This window comes from Hyalella azteca, unplaced genomic scaffold, assembly GCF_000764305.2.
Source record: "Hyalella azteca isolate HAZT.00-mixed unplaced genomic scaffold, Hazt_2.0.2 contig9022, whole genome shotgun sequence".
Classification (NCBI taxonomy): domain Eukaryota; kingdom Metazoa; phylum Arthropoda; class Malacostraca; order Amphipoda; family Hyalellidae; genus Hyalella; species Hyalella azteca.
The window spans coordinates 13,131-33,687 of NW_025939103.1; the positions used below are offsets into that span (position 1 = coordinate 13,131).

At 38.6% G+C, this 20,557-nt stretch overlaps 1 long non-coding RNA gene across 1 annotated transcript; it reads right to left on the bottom strand.

Moving 5' to 3' along the window:
* Positions 1-11,582: 11,582 nt before the first annotated feature.
* LOC108681959 lies at positions 11,583-15,932 on the bottom strand. Its single transcript, XR_001931539.2, has 3 exons — positions 15,791-15,932; positions 14,732-14,857; positions 11,583-13,812 (listed from the first exon to the last, which is right to left on the bottom strand). It is a non-coding gene; the product is annotated as an uncharacterized LOC108681959 (long non-coding RNA).
* Between the last annotated feature and the right edge of the window lie 4,625 nt (positions 15,933-20,557).

The following is a 20,557-nucleotide window of genomic DNA, read 5'->3' on the forward strand; positions in this document are numbered from 1 at the left end:
TTCATGAAAGAAAAACTCTTGAGTTGATTCAAGCAGTCGTTTCTGGACTTATGACGAACTAATCGCCAAGTAAGATTGAATACCTTGGGTGTTATACTCAGAAAACTATTAGTTGCAGGAGAAAAATCTCGCCTGAGTAATTTTTAAGTTTAGATTTTCAGAGTCAAGTATCACTTCTAGAGATATTGCCTGTTGAATCTCAAGTTTAGGTTTAGATTAATTCTCAGAATCACTTAAAATTTCCAAAAAATTTGTCAGTGTAAGTTTTAAATATGACTTTCGATTGTAGCAACCAGATGTTTTTCCAAAATTCCACGCTTCTAACAACACAGCTTAGTATTTTCACACGACATGTTTCCGCAACCTATCGAGGAGTTTTTTTGAAGGTGTTACCGATACTTCACCACTTAAATGTGGCTCAAGCTGACGGCTTACGAACGTATTTTCGTTTAGAACGGCAATTCTGTCACGATTTTTAGTATGAGATTCCGCAAGAAAATAAATGGAATATGAGTTACTTCGTATTTTCATCTTACACAATTATCACTAGTATTTAACTAAATTTTAAGCTATATATTAGGGCAATTTTCGAATGCTTGAACCTAGGACGGGTTTTGAACGAACCAAGGGAAACTATGATGGTTTAGGCAGCCATCCTGTTATACAGTTAATCGAAGCGCCTCCGCTTGTCCGGTGTGCATTCTGTTGGACGCATGTCGATCTGCTAGTTTTATTGCTACCAGTGATACAACCCTGCCTGCGTTTAGCGTCGTGGTGACGCTGACTAGCGTCAGATAATTCATGTAATTCTTTGACCAAACAATTTTACACTTACTATGGATACTTACTTCATCATCCGCCAAATGCTAATTAGAGATTAAATTGCAATCAAATTATTCATTCCATTGTGAGAAGGGTTAGTTGCACTGTGATCAGTGCCGAATAAATGTGTTCCTGCGATAAATATGAACTGAAATGCTAACTTTTGATCAGGTGTAGTAAAAAGTTGATAATTTTTAACTGTTCAACAAAATTGAAACTTCTCATGCGAAATTTGATGTTCGATAGAACGAATTTTTTTGCTCTCAACGAAACAGACAAAGATGGAGGAGTGATGATGAAGATTGATCCTACCACTCCTACCCACAGCTCCACCCTGCCCGGCCTCCTTCGCCTGGGTTGCGGACGTCGGTTGTGTGGCTGTGGTTGAGAGCAACTTGCTGTACGCCAGGGCCCAGACCGCGTGCCCTGGAGGCTCCCAGCTCGTCTCTCTCTACAGCGACAACTTCTTCAAGCTCACTGACCACGTCTATCTCAAATCTCACCAACCAAGTACGGGAATATACATTTTTATACTTTTCTAAATATACCGTAATTCGTGAGCGTGCAAGAATGCATCTTAACTCAATACCTACACATTTTTAGCATGAATTTAACTTTTAATCTCGAGTTTTCTTGTCTTTGGGCATCTGTTTGGAGTACTGTAATAGACAGTGCGTTTTAAAATCAAAATATACCTGTTTCAGTTCAATTGTTTGATATTTCCCAACCATCGTGACACATCGCTTCTTCCATAACAGCTGGCTCTGCTTCGGGTCGCTACCAAGTGGGGCTCCACCGCTTCAACCACGTGTGGACTTGGCGCACCGGCCAAGTCATGTCCGGCTTACCTGGAACATCGCCTTGGGCTGTCGGCGAACCCAACGAAGACTCCAACTGTGCATTTATCATGTACAATTCTGGCTCGATCCCTGCTCTCGGGGATTTGCCTTGCACACAACATTCGTGGTATGTTTGTGCCCTGCAGTGATGATCGGCGCCGTGGTCAAGAAATGGCTGGGGTCTAGCCATTAAAGTAACTAAATGTGGTTGTGGCCACTTCGGCGATGCAGTCGCCAATGCTGCAGAGGTAGTTGGTGCTGTATAGGTAAACCGTGGACAGTATAAAGTTATGTTACGAGTCGTACAACTGTGAAGCGATTTCAGATTTCATTGAGCTATTATGTCATATCTTTATTGGAACTAGTCTATAAAGACAGCTGTAGTGAGCCATTAATGAATGGGATAATGTCGAAACATTGTTGACGATAGTACAGGTGAAATGATGCAGTGATGAAAGTTAGGTTTGTTAGTATTGTGAACTGTGGTGAAAAATAAATAAATATCTTGTGAGGTGCTCGACTAAACTATGTATATGCAGGTGATTTAATGAGTGTAGTTTAGGACGGTATGACATTGCACAAGTGATTTAACGGAGTTGAGTTAGGGACATTAAGGCATTGTCATGGTGTGTTTTCACAGAAATTCGTCGGCTCTGCAAGTCACGGTAGAAAATGTATGACCACTGAAATGTACCAATTAATTATCAGCCAAGATCAAGGCCTTTGCTCTTCTACACTGAATGCATGCTTATACATAGAGAATTGGACGCTCTAATAAAACCATATATTCTTTAGAATAATCTTTGAAATGAAGGAACGATTTATGGTCATTTTTCGCGCTACTTGCCCTTCTGATCAATTAGCTTAACGATAGATTCGCTGCATGTTGAGTCGTTGACGTCATATTTTTCGTTGTTCAGAACAAAGTATGCACGATGCAATTGCGCGAGGCTTCGGAACTATATAATTCGTACGAAATCGCGCGTTACTCTTTATGATATTCTGGGGCAAGATGAGATGAATTATTTGTTTACTAATGGTTTGATGGAAACTTCTTTAAGAGATTTTTTTTCAACTTCGCCGTGTAAATTTCAAAGTTCACACCCATCTCCATCTCGCTTGCTATGCTATCCTTGCGTGTCAATGGGTGTCAGGTCGACTGCGTACTGCAGCTGTGTACTTTGTTTAGTTGTGGTTATTAGCCGGGGAAATGATATCTTGTTCAAATCATGAGCAGGTCTAACCAAAAATATTGAATAAAATAGTTGCAATTAATCAGCAATGTTACAAACGTGTCTTAAGCACAGATTTGAATTTCAGTAAGCACGTTTTTCTTCAATCCAGTTTGCACTTGGAAATTCCCCTCTGCATTTGATATTTTTTATTCTACACTTGTTTAGAGAAAGTTTGCCGTGGATTTCCAATAAAACTAGTTTGAACTTCTCCCTTTGAGTGATTTACCATCAAGTAATTAAAAACCAAAATAAACATATAACAACAAATCAACAATGCGTCCAACCAAACATAACATAACCTAACCTAACGTAACCTAATCTTTCATAATCTAACAAAGCCTAACTTAAACTAAGCCCAAACAGTATACCTCGAAATTTGAAATTATCTATTGAAACGAAACCATGCTTTCGAATCAGCACTCAATAAAAGCCTCGTCACCATCTACTACCTAAATCAGATGAATAGCGGCCACAGATAAGATGTACGTAATCTGCGGTCAATAGAGAAAATAACTTCAGAATCACATCAGAAATGAGAAAATTAAACTTCTGATATATTAACGTAAAGTAATAATGTCACTAGATTGATCGAATCGTAGATACACTAGAAATATAAAAGTGAAGAAAACTAAAAAAATTAATCATATCTCTATTGAAAACGTTTCGGAGTCCAGCTCCATCGTCAGTTCGATAAATGTAGAACACAAATACAATCAGAAATTATTAAAGATGGGATTTAAAAGAAAAATTACTGAAGTTAAAAACCTAAATTTACAGGCAAAGGGCAGAGTAATAAAGTAAATACCTATCTATTCACAATTTCTAGTGGATAAGAACTGAAGGCTGCATTTAAACTAGGCTTCTCTTGAAAAATACACAAGGATTCCAAAATACGCAGATCGGATGCACCAGAAATAGAATCTACAACCTTAAATTCAGTGTCGGACACCGGAACGTTGCACTGTTCGGCGTCAGTGCGCAATGAGGAGGTCGCGATAGTAACTGCCTTGTCCTATAACTCCTCCCTTTATGCTCAGCGGCCCTAGTGTAAAGGTTGTGTGATGGACATCAAGGTTGACGCTGAAGCACATCGTGCACATTTAAATTTATTAACTAGGAAAGATCGCATGTGCGACGGGAGGATACGCAATCAAATGCCCCTGTATTGTCTGCCTATATTACTGGTGTGTGACACGACACGCATCCAAATGCCCCTGTATTGTCTGAATATTTTACTTGTGTGTGTCACTACTCACGTTCAAATGCACAGGTATTGTCTGCCTATATTACCGATATGTGACACCACACGCGTTCAAGTGCACAGGTATTGCATTCCTATATTAATATAATGTTGACTCGACACTTATTCAATTGCACAAGTATTGTCTGACTGTATAGTTCTTCGTTTGATCTTGCATTGTGTTGCTTCAAACGTTGGTCCGCGATCAAAATCCAAAATTTTCAGTCGTACGGTGACCCTAGCGAAATTTGGCGATGAAATTCACATCAGCGACTATGATTTAGTGTCTGGTTAAGAACAATCATTTCTGAGCGTTCATTCATCATTATGAGAATATGTTCGTTCTACGCTCATTTGCTAAGATCACCACAGAAAACCCATTTGTTAAACATAATTGTTTTTTAACTTCAAACGGTAATATTTCTCGAGCACCAGAGATGAAATAAAAGTTTTAATATAAGTATTTTTTTACCTAACTTTCATTTAAAACCCTCAACTGCTGATGCAATTCCAATCTGTCGAGTGGCAATATTACATACATGGGTTCGAAAACATATAGCGAATACCTTAAAAATTCACAAAATATATTTTAATATGGAACTGATCCGCCTTTGCGTCGAATACAGCCCCAATTCTCCGAGGTTTTGCTTCATACAAATTGTCAATAGTTTCCATGAGTTATTTAACCCACTCTCCAAGTAAACTCTTTTAACCCTCTTCCAGTTAAATCTAGTTTAAGTCTCTTTCGGCCTTTTTTGCAATCGTGCAATCGATCAGAGGTCGGAAATAAGGTAAACGATGATTCGTCAGAGAAGGTAACATTTTTCCACTGCTCGAGGTACCACCACTCTCTTATACACATCTAGATGTGTATAAGAGACAGGAATAGTGATGTATCGAATAGTGATGTATCGAATAGTGATGTATCGAATAGTGATGTATCGAATAGTGATGTATCGAATAGTGATGTATCGAATAGTGATGTATCGAATAGTACACGCAGTCTTATTTCCTACACGAGTATTATGAACAATCTGCAACACGATTTCCACGCAGTCTTGTTACCTCTTGAGTGTTATGCACATTCTTATAAAGTATTGGACACCCAAGAGACCAGCTGCCTTTAGCCCGCTTGTTGTTTTTAGAAAATCCCACACCAAATGAGGCTTAACTGTTATATTATTATATTTTTCCTTTGGTTTCATGCTACTCAGATGCATTCAAATTTAAGTAGAAATTACCCTAGAATTTTGTTAGGATTTTCCATAGATAATTAAGGGGAGCGTCTGGCCAAAATTTTATTTCGGCTATTTACAGACGGATCGCTTTGAAACTAGGTACACATGCGTAAACTGAAAAATAGACAGCTTTTCTTCGTGTCAATTTTTCGAAACAAATGAAAGATAACGCGAAATTCTTAAAAAATGGCCAAAAAGGGTACTATAGAAAACTATCTCCTCCTAGGATTTTCAAGCTACAACATCGAGACGCATATCATTCGATGCGTAAGGACCATAACTATCGATTCGTCCGGATTTTTTCGAAATTTGAATTTTTTGTGGGTGGAGGAGCATTTTTCATAAATTTTTCGATTACCCCCTATTTCCGGCCCTCTTTTTTCAAAATAATTTCAGAACTATAACGAAATTGAAAATTACAACCGTTCTCTAGATATTTTAATTGCGAATCGAACGGTATATCTCTCACTGCTATAGCTTCGAAACTCTAGGAGGAGATAGGTTTGCAGTGACAATAAGTGTGAATGTTCAGTAGAGCACGACAAAGTCCCGCGCGCCTCGAAATGGACATTCAAGGCTGCAAGGTTGGAAGAACAGACGATGCTGGAGCTTTATTTCTGTCAAGGATGGTGCAAACGACTGCACGAGAACGATCCCCCATGACTGCAGCTGGGTTACTGAAGCCTAGTGTCTCCAGACTTTATATTTTAGGTGCACTGCCGGCATTATTCCCCATCTTAAATGTTAAAGAACTCCACCACCCCTAACCCTTTCGCGATCTGTCGCGAACACAGAAATCAACGTACAGAGATGGTTTTAGTACCGTTGGATAGGTCAGAATGTCAGCTTTAAGATGAGACTAAAAACTGGAAAAGGGAGAATCCGAAATTGTTGGTCAGACGCTCCCCTTAAATCTCATTAGCAAAAACCGTATGTGTCTGGATTTTCCGCCGTGTTAGGATTTTCCATAGACACTGAAATGTCAGTAGTAGAGTTTTGTTAGGATTTTCCATTGATACATAGAATTCAGTAGTAATAAACGTAGAGTTTCGTTATGACTTTCCATAGATACTTACACTTTAGTAATTACCGTATAGTTTTTCATGATTTTTCATAGATACTTACATTTTAGTAGTAATTACCGTGAAGTTTCGTTTGGACTTTCTATTGATACTTAAAGATTAGTAGTAATTATCTTAGAATTTTGTTTGGATTTTCCATAGATAATTAAATGTCGGTAGTAATTACTGTAGAGTTTCATTAAGATTTTCCATAGATACCTAAATTTCGGTATTAATTAACGTAGAAATTCGCTAAAGTTTCCCAGAGATACATAAATTTTCGTAGTATTTACCGTAGAGTTTCGCTGGGACTTTCCGCAGATAATTATATTGCAAAAGTAATTACCGCATGGTTTTGCTAGGATTTTTAAAATATATTTAAATTCCAGTAGTCATTACCGCAATTTTGTTAGGATTATTCATAGATACTTAAATTTCAATGGGAATTGCCGTAGAGATTTGTTTGGATTTTTCTCAGATACTAAAATTTCGCTAGAAATTACCGTAGAGTTTTGTACTGGTTTTTAATGCATATTTAAATTTTAGTAGTAAGTACTGTGTTGTTTTGATATGATTTGCAAGAAATTAGAAATTTCTCACCGATGATTTCTTTAATTTTACATCTAAATGTTCTTTCCCAACAATCTTCCACAATAATAAAGAAATCTCATATGATTTATTTCCGGCGCAGTGCGGTTGCCCTTTGTCCAGCTGTGCGGACAAGTCAATGTCCGTCACTGGGCGAACAAGCTCTTCAGATTCCTCGATAAGCTGTTCCGAGCGATGGTCGCCACTCAGTAATACATTAGAACTACAGTTTTGTGCCGTCAACTAATCAGTATCTCTACCCTAACAAAATTTATAGCCGAAGGCGGCTCTTGATAACAGAAAGCCTAGGACTCGGGGAGCATAGTCCACCAGCTTCCCTATGTCTATTTTTCGTCGCAGCGCTAAGTGGACCACACCTGGATCCCTTAGAACTTAGCCGTGCAGTCAACTTCATTAAAAACCTATTTTACTTCATCGTTACTGCTATTAGAAGAATTAATAAATAAATAAATAAAAACTTTGCGAAGCATTCTAGCTATTATTGAAAGCGCCGTTGCGGCTTTCAGCAAATTTCAATTGATCTTAGTATGTTATTTAAATAAACATTTAAATTCTAACTCGACTGTGTGAATCCATACAGAGGTTAATACTGGGGTTTTTACTTTTTGATTAAAATCCAACATTCATTTGAACGCTTTATTCCTCAGGTAGCAAGACTAATCCCTGGTTTCATTTCACTTTCAGGTTTGGAATGCAGGTTGTTCGTCATTTTTCACTGTCTCTAATTTAATTTTTTTCGGTCATGGATTCGTGTTTGTCGAAGAAACGTCGAAGAAACCCTAGCACATTGTTCGGTTATACAACGCAGTCTGGAAATGGTCCGTCAATGGGGTGAGAGAATTACAGATCTAATCGTTGAATGTAAAGATACAGATGAATCACCGAATTCCGAAATAGATGAGCAAGTTGCATATTCCACCAATATTGAGCTGAAATTGAAAGAACTTTCCGTGGAGAGGAAGGAAGGTGTTGAAAGTGTTCGTCAAGTGTCTGGGTCGCTGTCAAGTGTCTGGGTCGCCGTCAAGTGTCTGGGTCGCCGTCAAGTGTCTGGGTCGCAAAATTCCCAGAGAATGAAGATAATGAGAGGATTAATAACAAAAGAACAACAAAAAATATAGAGAAAGAAAATGATGTGGCCTGCCCAATTTCTAACGGCAACGGAACAACATTAGAACATGACAATGAACTCGAAGACAACCTTGAGGAAGAGGAGAAGCAAGTAGAAGACAGACCATCCACTTCCATTAATAAAACACATCAGAAAGCACTAATAAACTTGGTTTCTTTGGAACCGGATCAGCTACTTGTTTTGGAAGTCAAATTGGGAGATCAAAAACATGAAGCCCTGATTGACTCAGGCGCAGCAAATGACCTAGTGAAGCAATCAGTAGTCGAAGCACTGAATAAGACTTGGGATCCTGACGAGGCTATCTCGGTACAAGGACTAGGCATGATAGACATCCGCACTCTTGGAACCACTAAACTTAACTTTACCATTTATGGAATTAAAACAAACTTTGCAATATTTGATGTAGTTCCAGATGACACAATTGACCACTCATACTTTTTAGGAACCCCATTTCTACGACAAAACAACTTCATTATAAACATGAACAAAAGAAAAATTTCAAAGGTTTGCAGCAATGGAGCACGAGTAGACATTTATATGGGGGAAGATGGTCAACCAAAGCATGTTATTCACGAAGCAATACCAATTCATGCAGCCGAAGATACAGTGATTTCTCACTCTCCGATTAAAGTCCCTGTCAAGATCAATCTTCTAAGCAAGGAAACAATGTATAACAACAAGGCTCTGTATTATCAAGGTGAACTAAAGCACAAGAAAATTTATGGAATCGATGGTATTTTCGAACATGACCACCAAAGTCCGGCAGTTTTAATATGTAGCAAAACAAAAGATCCAAAGAAGCCTCAACTAATCAAAAGGGGCGATATACTTTGTCCTGTACCTTGTTCACCCAGTCATTCCACACACCATACCTCCCAATTTTCCTATCAAATTAGCACACAGGAGGAGTGGTGAATTATTACATCGTTAATTAGCGATTGCATCAAAGGAAACAAGGAAAAAATGAATTAAAATGCCTTCATATCAACAAAATTCAACCCACCTTCAAATAAACAGAATTCAACCCACTTTAACTATCAAAAAATTCAACCCACCTTCTCTATCAACAAAATTAAGCCCACCTTAAAATCAACAAAATTCATAGGCCACTGATAACTTCATATCTTCAGTATACCAGAAGCCCACCAACAACGGAATATGCCTCAACGCGCGCAGCAAATGCCCCCAACGATATAAAGACAGCATCATCAAGGCATTAATCCACCGCACCTATAAAATATCACATTCTTGGCAGTTATTTCATGACAGCATCTTGCAACTAATACAAGCCTTCATCAACAACGGTTACTCCAATTCACTCTTTGACAATATTCTGAGCCATACCTCGTAACAATCAGCCAAAAAACAAGAGACCCAACGAGCGATGCAAGAAACTCCGAACTTCAACAAGTCCATAATGTTTACTATCAAAATCAATATTCATCTGCATACGAAACTGATGAACGAGTCCCAAAGCATATGATTAGAAAAAGAAGTTCTTAACAAAGCCGGCATAATTTTTAACCAAACATATCTAATAAAATTTTGTAAAATAAAATGAAAAAAATAAAGTATAGCGTACACTCATAGAAATGAGTGAGATATTGTCCAAATAGCGATGTACTTTTTTTCTCTTCTGGGTAATTCTGGCCCAGTTTGGCCCGGCAGAAAAGTGCATCAGTATAATGTCCCCTCTCTGATAGTGCCTATGCACCATCACACCATCCTCCACTCCTCCTCTTCCTCTGGCTCCTCCTCAGCAGGAGCATCCCGCTGCAGTTTCGCGGTCTCCTCCAACAAGGAGTTGTAGAACTCCTCGATGGCCTCCTCGGAAGGTGGCTCGGACTCCCCTGCTTCACCTACGATCAGTTAACCGTCAATAACATGAATAAAATGACATACAAACTCCTCGATGGCCTCCTCGGAAGGTGGCTCGGACTCCCCTGGTTAAGAGGCGCGGGTTCGATCCCAGCTCTGTGCGCCAGTTTCTGGTCAGAATCGGCAAGGAGGCCGGGCGGTTAAGCATAGCAGAATTGTAGCAGTGAATTGCGAGTTCGAGACCGCGACAAGCTGTGGATGTTCTGCGATGTTAAGAATCGGCGACAGGCCTTCGGCCTAATGAACGCTGAAACCGCCATTATTCTTATTATAATTATTATTATTATTATTATTATTATTATTATAATGTCAAAACAGAATATTTTCGAACATTTTCGGGGTACTTGGCAGTATTTGTGTTTTACTTTTCAAACATAAGTTAACATAACTAAAAAAATTAAGAAAACGTTTTTAATCGACCCGCAATAAATAGGACCACTAAACTTTTTTTAGCAACATAATATCTGTGTGTTTTTTATTTTTTCTTAATAATACCCAAACTTTGAGGTGTAATATTTAAGCACAGATGAATGTCCGAATGTAAGTGTTTTATTAGTTATTCACAAATAAATAATTCGTTATTCGATAATTCGACGAGGTTCGATTCAATTCAAATGGTCATACTTAAAACTTTTAATTTAACATTATCGTTGCATTATCGTAATCCGTTCTCATTACGCTAATCATTTGCTTTCAATTTTCAGGTAATTTCATTTGATTGGCCATATTTCCATTTGATTGGCCGAAAGAAAATTTGCGAGCAAAATGACATGAAGACATGAAATGGACTTTACGAGACTCACTGGCGGTCAAAAAATGGCATACGGAGGACGAGTAATCGGACAAGTGGTCCAGCAAGAGTTCTTATATTTCGCTCATTACGCTCCATGGCTGTTGTCTGACATTTTTGTGTTATTATCCGTCTTTATGAAGAATCAGCCGATCTGTGGGCACAGCTGGAACTACAAAAATATTATATCGTCTTCACAATCAACTTGTAACATGAGATAAATCACAGCAGTGATTACATTTTATCCGAACTCATGATTATGTTATCACATAATCATGAAATGTTATAGAATATATGGGGCTTTCCGTCGGGCATGATATTCATTAACCATCTAATTGAATGTGATCAGAGCGCCGATATATGACCGTAACTTTTTTTTGCATTACTCTTATTGTATAGCTACTAGTAAAATTCAGACACTAACTCACCACAACTTTTGAAATTTAATCAGCCATGGGATGCACCGTCAAAACTTGTTTATGTAAATGTTAAATACTTTATAATTCACCCAATAAATTGTAAGAACTCGCACCACACTTCTGAGGAAACGTTTGAACTGCGGAGGATCCTTGAGAGCATTACAATTCGACGGACGCCTCATGTGTCTGAGCATTATTAACGATAACGTTAATATTGTCTAATATGTCTCTGCCTTATATATTCCCACATAACTACTGATTTTTTCTAATTATAAAGTAAGTTATTCCATCTTCCTACAAGCAAGGTGTACGCATGGGACTTTCTTGTAGGCTAGTCTTTTGGGAACGTTTGCTAAGCTATTCCAAGACGCGCCATCATGGCAGGATAAGAAATGAACATTCCATGACGTACGGGTTCTAGAAAGAAAATTACACGAAAATACTTAAGAAAAATATACAAAGGATTCATGAAATGACGATGTATGAACCAAGACATATCAATAACAATGAAACGGGATAATCAATAATTTAAGTAATCAAATAAATCTAACTGAGCGAATAGCTTGGTTCCTCGGGTACTACTGGCTTCTATAATCAGGAATCGTATATCAAATAAATCATTTACTCTAATCAAAGGAATGAGAAGGAAGTAGAATGATCAAATTAAACTGAAGCAAATAATTTTCAAATCAATTGTTCACCCGAGGCTTTTACTTCTTTATAAAAGGTCACTGTGTACGAAAAATATCACATCTAAATACATCTCAGAGAAGTCGTCTAAGTCCCTTGTGTTGTTCGGAAATGAGATAAGATGATGAAGTTTGTGATATGTTTTGACACATGTTTTTTCACTTAGCACGTTAACTATTTTCTGTACCAATGGCTTCATCTTTCTTCCTAAAGTGGCGACGTCACGCTTGGAAATATGCGCACAAGGTTTGTTGAGAATATTGACGATTGGTCGTGCGTGTCTTCTGCAAGACGAAGGAACATGTAGACAATCATTCCTTCACAGTCACTTCAACTTTATATACTTTACCCGACGCAACGCTCCGCTTGTGAATCTTAAATAATTATTCCACAGCAAATTAGAATACAGATAGTGGCATGCTTGTTGACAGCTGCTAGCCTGTTCGTTGGCACTCCTCTTCTAAGCAGTAGTCACTTAGTAGCATGAGTACGAAGACGAATTCGTGCTGTCCTCATTTCATACGGACTCCTCTGGTTCATGGAAGTGTCCGGAGGCGCGTTTATGCGCCTCCAGACTTATTATATATTATATATTGCTACCTGAACAGGGATTCGGCGCCTAAGTGAGTGAGAGATAAGTAAGACAACATCTGTCTAGAGAACTTATCTTGAAATAGGGTTTTAATACATGAAAATTATAATAGTGGTATAAGGCTTAGACGGCTGCTGTTACGTCGAAGCAGTTCTATCGCGAGTTTCATTGTGGCTTGCTAGTTAGTTACTGGGGGCTTTACTAAGGATTCCAGCCCTCTTATAGAGTCACAACTTCCGCCCGCTACTGAGGTCTTGATCGCGTGATCTCTCACGTGATGTTGTCCATGCTGTCTCAGGTGTAGGACCTTTCCATCAATCTCTACAACGTCTAGTGAACATTACGTCGCAATTACAGATGATCTAATATTAGAATATAATTAACATGAATATAATGAGACGCCTGATTCACCCAAGACAGAGCAGAGCCTCTAATAGCGTAAGTGGGTTGAAGAGACTGATATGGAGTGTCATTTACCGTCGTCATCTCAAATTAGCCACATATTTCTTCCGCAACTTATGTACATATAGCTAAAAAAATGAAAGTAATAGTAATTAATAAAATAAAATTGACATGAAAATAATCAATATAATACATTACGATTCACTCTGAAATATAACAATCCCGAATAAAGTCAATAAAGCATTTGACTATAGCCTATGAAAATATTTCTGCTTTGTTTCTGGCGCGAGTGAAGTGGCTTGTCAATTCAGAAGGATTTCATGCTAGTCTAAAGAAATATCTAATAATACTTCGGTATAAAATAAAAAAAATTGACGAACTTTAAACTTTTTCAAATTCACTGCAAAATAAGTATTATTTCGCATTGTGATGACATGTAAATTAAGGCCACATTCATCGTCCTAAGTAGTGGATTAATTTAATGTCTGTGGACACGCAGCAATAGTTCCGGCAACATGGAACGTTCAACAAGGGCTAAACGACGGAGGTGCACAATTGGTCTATGATCCTGCGTTTGCTAGATCTGCTCCTTTGTATGGAAAACGTTCGTCCTAATTATCAAGGATTTGTCACGTGTGAGTATTGTGAGTAGCGTCTAAGAGGAGAAAGTTATAATTTCATAATCTGTATAAGGGAGAAGTGTTTCATGGAACGAATGTTGCGTCGATCACGTGTTGCGACGATCGTGTGTTGTAACAATTCACTTCGCCGCTCCTGACCGCTGTTGCAGTATCAGATCATTTATTTGCGTTGAACACTTTCACTGTTGAGTTTGCAGTCATCAGTGATGTACAGATGAACATTCGACCTGTTGGGATAAGGCAAAGTTTAAAGTGTGACATCTAAGGGTGTACATCTGAATGCTGTTCTCAAACACTGCCAAGAGCAGAAAAACACGAGTGTTTAACTGAGGAATTGTTTTCCTTCTTGATAAAGTAGGGAAGTATTGAGCGAGAAGATGTCATGATAAAAGAATTTTACTTGTGATGGTTATGAAAACGCTTGGGGTAGGAGTACACCGAATAAATGTTATTTCAGGCGATTTTTCACACGTCTCCGTTTGCTAACATGTCACTATATTCGACAACAAAGAAAGGTAGTTTCATGACACCGACACTGATGTAACTATGGATTATAAACTATGTGATGAGATATATTTCCAATATTACTGAAGTACCAATTAGGCTTACCCATCGGTGTGCAATTCATCTTATCTGATTTTAATTTTTTACCGCCCTAAGATTGCCGTTATAACATTTAATGCAACTTAAATCGCAGCAAGTTCTCACTCACGCCAGTTATGAAGGATTGATATTGTTTTTGTTTAGTGGCAAGACATTGCAAAATATTACTATTTTTCTAGGTACCCTTGAACTTGAACATTACAATTACTCGACTAGCACATCTAGGTTAACTAAATGTACAAGATTACAAGAGTCTGTTCAAAAATTGCAGTATCTTAGTTAAGTAATTCATTTGCAGCTGAGACATGTTGATGAGCTTTACACAGCCAAATATTTGTGTTTGCGTCCCTACTTCCAATAACTACTCTCTGGCAGCCTAGATGCAGTGAGTCTGAAATAAAAAATCAAGCTTCCTGAGTGGCAATCGCTGTATGTTCACTGTTCAAGCGTTTGCGTCCACTCGTTCTAACACTAATCACACCGTCATTAATATAAACCTCTTGAACTTTAAATTAAATTTCGCATGTAATATTGATAACTCACCCGTGAGTCTCGGCGCGCGTGTCGCCCTCGCCGCCCGTCCTGACGCGCAGCTCCTGGAGTCTCAGCAGCAGAAGCTGCACGTCTTCAGCACGCAGCTCGCTGTCCCACACCTCGAGCTTCCCAAACCTGGACATAGACATTTTAATGTTCAAGAGTCAGCATAAAACTTTAGTCACTTCCGTTCGTAACATGAAACTTGTTGTTTCTACCCATCGCACAAACATTCTTTAGCCCCATAAATGAGATTTCCTACATGACTCACAATCCTTTATGATTTTTACACAAAAAACACAGCAAACTTCATTTATTTCTATCTGGCATTAAAAATCAACTCGTCATAAATTCAAACGTTTAAAAGAAAAATGAAACCTGGCTGACGACAAATTTTCATGATCTTCAATATTTTCACATTCATAAACCCGGTCAAATATTTTTCAATGTTTTTGAATGAGGTAACAGACTTTGGACGAGTCACAAAATTTACTCTAATTTCCACCATCTTGTTCTTTCACCGTTACCGTCGAGTACAATCATGATAAATAATATCCTAACCCACTAACAGTAAGCAGAGGACCCATTGTATGAATTTGCATTGAAGTTACCCTTTTCAGGAGGGTCAAAAGGATGAAGTTATCCTTTTAATTCTGGAAGGGTTAAACATTTTTTTCAGCATCTAGTTTCAATTTCCTTGTTAGAACGCTGTCGCTTAACTTATGTTTGAGTTCATGGTCCTCTGAAACTTGCGATCGTAATGGTGATGAATAGCATCAGAGTATTCACGAGTTTATTTTTCAAAAGTAAACATTCATTAAATGTTTTTTCTCGTGCGCAGTTTCTGTCAGCAGATACAATGCCTAGCAGGTTGCGTTCGAATTAACGTCCCGTATCCGTGAACTTAAAATGAATTTTTGGATCAGCCAAGGCATGCAGAAAGAAATTACCATTTCTTTCAGCACTTTGCATGTGGTTAGACAGCGAAAACCCATCATCCAATGTTCCAAGTCGGCCTTTAAACCAGATAAACAAAATTCAAACCATTAATTCCCTCGCAATACAGACCGGCCCCCTGCAGCTGCAAATGAGGCGACGGTGTGGGCCACGGTCTCCCAAGACCCCTCATCCGCCCCATCCACAATCAGTGCTGGTGAGGGCGATGATGGCAGCGCACACTTTGGGGAGGTGGTGGGCAGTGGGAACGTGAACATGCCTGCATTTATTACATTATTTAGATTTAGAACATTTATTGTTTATTAAAGATGTTCATTACAACATTCATTGAAGTTTGTATTTCAAACGGGCCCTGCAATTGAACGCAAGCTGGCATTTGTAGGCACTGAAATGCCACCCTCCCCGAAGCTGAATTGTGAAGAGCTCTTGAACGCGTTAGATGAAATGTAAATCAGTTGTAAAAAATAGGCTTTAGAACAGATATGGCCAACATTATAAATTATTTATTGTGAACATGAATCCTTTAGATACTTTGAAAGACTCTGTAAGGCTTTAAATTATTGGGCGTCTACAATGATGAAGCATTTAAACTGACGCAAGGGAAAATTTGAAGGATTTTCAATGATGTTACGAGCACAAAAGTCGCTGAAAATAGATAAATATACTATAGAAATATTTTTAAATTGATGTACAAGACAACATTATTGAAGCGAAAGACTCCGTCGCAGTTATGTCATTAAAATAAAAACCATTTTAGCGCTCATGATGAGCGACGTTAAATAGACATTAATTGTTGATAGATAACAATTCCCGATATTTGCACTTTTATACGGTACGGCAAGAGCTCATTATCTGAAATGAAGTGAAGAATTGCATCATAAATGACTTACAAATCTCGCAACTAATGTAAATGGTTGTAGCTTATTTAACTTAGGAAGATTTTATTCATTATTTTTATTAATAACTTTTTATTCAGTAAGCTTAATTTGTTTATTTCATCTTTTATAATTTATTCATTAAGTTTAAGAAGGTTTAATTTTTTTATAAAGTTTTTAAAACTATATAGTTTTTACAGTTTAAATGAATAATTGATGGCGCTCGGATTAACAAACGTTAAGGTATCTTAATGTAATGTAAAGAGCGGCATGACAGATATAAAGTTGTACAAATCTTATGTTAAGTGTTCCTGTGTGTAATTTATGATGTGTGAATTATTTCTTGAATACTTCTTAAATTTCTTATGATGCAGGAAGTATTTCATACGAGAGATTTGAAGGTCGGCATGTTTTTGCTGATCAATTATAGAATAGCTTGTGCGGCCGCCCTTACACAAAATGTGGGAGCATTATATCTATTGATGTTTGATGAATAGGAAAGACTTTCCTCTCAGGGTTGACTGGGTTCTACAGGGTGTTTCAGAATTAAGTAACCCTTTTAATTTGTTAATATATAAAAAACTAAGAACGTTATGAAGTTGAAACTTGTTTTATTTAAAAGAAGAACATTTTTATGGTAATGTTGTATCCTAGTTTTTAAATATAATATCTTTTAAATGCCCACCACAATTGTTTTGACAAAATAGGGCTCTTCTCTTCGTTGCTTTCATAGCCTTCATTAGTGTTTCTGACGAGAGTGCAAATTTTTGATATCCGCAAATTTTCGATAAAGATATTTAAATGTGTTTTTAGTACGTGCTACTGAGGGCGCTGAGGTCCAGGGGCGCCGGCATGCGGATGGTCAGACGAGCGTTGTGGACAACTGAAGCGAGGGCGGCCACTCCAGCGGGGGTGCCCACACAACCCTCCAAGTGGACCAGTCTTATTCTGGAATTATACAACAAAACCAATAGTATATCTATGATTGGGATTTTGTTGGACTGCAACAGGATAAATATGAAAAAAGTTGCACTTGCCCCTACGCCACCTCTCACTTCTGTGCAGAAATAAGTGAAGCCAACTCCACTGCCATACATGATGGTATTTTTGAAGTAGAAGCACCGTAATGTGTTCAGTATGTATAATACAGGATAATAGTGAAATAAAAAGCGTAGCTTGCGACTACAAAAAAAAATTTTAATCCTACTGAGAAATTTTCACAACACCATCAGGGACATTTAAGGAGCATTAAACGAAGGACAACATGCATGTAGAGCTGCCTAATGAACTGATCAGTAGCTGGAATATACATTCGACTAGTTAATCAACCAAGTGAAAAAAACACACAAGAGAGCTATCAGGTAACTTACAGAGTTAAACAACTGATCATCGTGAAGTGCAATGCCGATCCTTCAGCAATAGTCTGGCAAATAACTACCCAGCATCTTAGACAACAACGCAATTCTAGCATGTGTTTGCATTGGTGTGTGTTGATGTAATTGCGATGTCATCTGCATAGATTGAGATATGTATGTTGTCTGGTGGGGCGGGAATATCATGCATGTAAAGATAGAAGAGGGTTGGTGAGAGGACTGATCCTTGGGGTACGCCATTCGGTATGTTCTTTGCGTGTGATGACTTGCCATTGTAGTACGAATGGCTGTCTACCTTTGCTAAACACATATTCCACACAAGTACAACCTTACATCACACAAGAAGAGGGATGGCTCGTACGCAAAGTAACCTCCACTAAATCAACAAGCATACTACTGACAAACCACACACAGAGAAGCATCAACACAGACCCATATTACACTAAACAACACCATCATACCACACACACATGAAACCAAGATTCTAAGTATCACTTACGACACTTCCATGTCTTTCGGGCCACACCTACAGCACATCAAAACAAATACTTCAGACCTAGGCTAAACTCACTCAGAGCCCATACAGAATAGCAGTTAAGCTGTTCAGACAGAATGCACCTGAGCAGACTGCGCTGTGGTCACCATGCCTCATTATACTCCTACAAATACCGTCCGGACAGCACTCACTCGGACCTATGTCCCCAATGTCATGCACTCCCCAACTCCCCAATACCGTCCCCAATATCATGCACTACCCAACTCCCCAATACCGTCAAGCATCTTCTGCTTGAGTGCCTGGCAGTATCCAGGCTACGGGCAGGCATAACATATGTCGCACAGCTGTGGTCCGAGCCCGGCTCGGGTGGTGGCTTTTATGCGCATATTGAGTTTGTTGGCGTGATCAGGACTCGGGGAACATCAACAACAGCGAAATTCGAAAACATTTGCAAGAAACAAGCTTGGGAAAGTTGTGCCGGACATTAGATTTATGATTGATTCAACAAAAGTCTAATTGGCGATCATCATAAGCGATGATGTCAGTGAATTATCGCGATTCATGTTTGGAAAGAAGAGGATAACAAAAATCATCTCACATGTCGTGCTTCACGTTTTTGCTCATTAGTGAATGAATCCCAAAAATCTAGTTCTTTGGAAAGTTCTCATTAAAAATAGAGGGGTATGTTCGGACTGCCATAGAAATTAAAAATTGCACGAATGAACCAATTCCTTCCAATAGATGCAAAATCAACAAATAAATATAGATTAGTAAAAACAAAAATAGCCAATAATGAACACATTTGACGCACTTAAAGAAACATACTGTGATGATCTCATCTCATCTCATTGTTTTTCAGTAGAATTTTACTTACGTGTCTAATTAATCATACTTATTTCATAAGAAACGAGTAGCAGTATCCAAGAAATAAATATGTAACAAAATATGTAACGTGTTTTATTTATTTTTTCTAAAGCCTCAGTACTTCTTCGTTAATTCTGGTGAGGGTCTGGCAAAATTGATACCTATAATAAGCTGGTCCATCTTCACCCCGGTCTACTCGTATACTGTCAGTAGCCCCATGCAGGACAGGTAAAATATTCTACTAGCCAGCCATGGATCTTCTAGTTAAACTGGTGGCCAGACCTTGCGACGGAAACATTATTTTTTATTAGACACAATGCAGGATGTGTACTCCGTCGTAGTATGGAAAGTCTTCAACATAAGAGCGATAAGTACATGAAGACAGGGAAAGCATTTTAGAAGGCACGAAATTTAAAATTGGATATGAAAGTTGGTAAGATTGAACCAATGTTGGTTCTTTTCCGTCGAGCGCGCAGAAAGCGTACTTGCTTATCAATGTTGATTGTGCTGAGGTTTTCTAGAGTATCTGTATCTACGTCAGAGGTACGCAATGACATCTAGGTCGTCAATATTTTTCTTAGCCTCGTCATAATCAGGCTATTCGTTTCCGTTATCCGTTTCGGTTCTCCATGTGTTGCAGCCGTCGCCGGTACTGTCGGGTCCACCTCGTATTACCGGGTGCCGCGGCTTCGGTGTGTCGCATTTGTCGGTTAAAGTCAGCGTACGAAGTTTTATCCTCAGATTAGTCGCAAAAATTTTGAATATCGGAAGAGTCTCTGCCTATATGTCGATGCCGTACTTGGCTTTTAGTGATCTGTATAAGACACTTCCGAAGCCCCTTTGGCGACAGAAGCAGGCGAAATGAGCTTCAAGTATTATGCAATCATGTTTAATTGCGTTGAGTCAGTCGGTGGACGTTAAGATATTTTGTTGAACATTTTTTCTTTCGTAACGTGCTTGGCTACGCATCTAACATTTTTATATGATTTATTTATAAGCTTGACTATATTGTTAGCCTAAAAGATTCTTACTTGCTCCAGAGCAGTGGCTGGAGGAGGTCGTCATGGGGGGTCGTACTCGTACTCAAGGCCCCGCAGCCGAAGTTCCCAGTTCGAAATTCTCGCAGTCATTGCGGCCGTTCGCCGCAGAGACGTTCGCAAACGCGCAAATCTAGGCAGTTGTTGCCGACTTCACCTCGCGCCCAAGCAGTCTAGCGATGATATGGCCTCATCTGCCTCGAACAGCGCGAGGCCTGGGTCGGCAAAAGCTG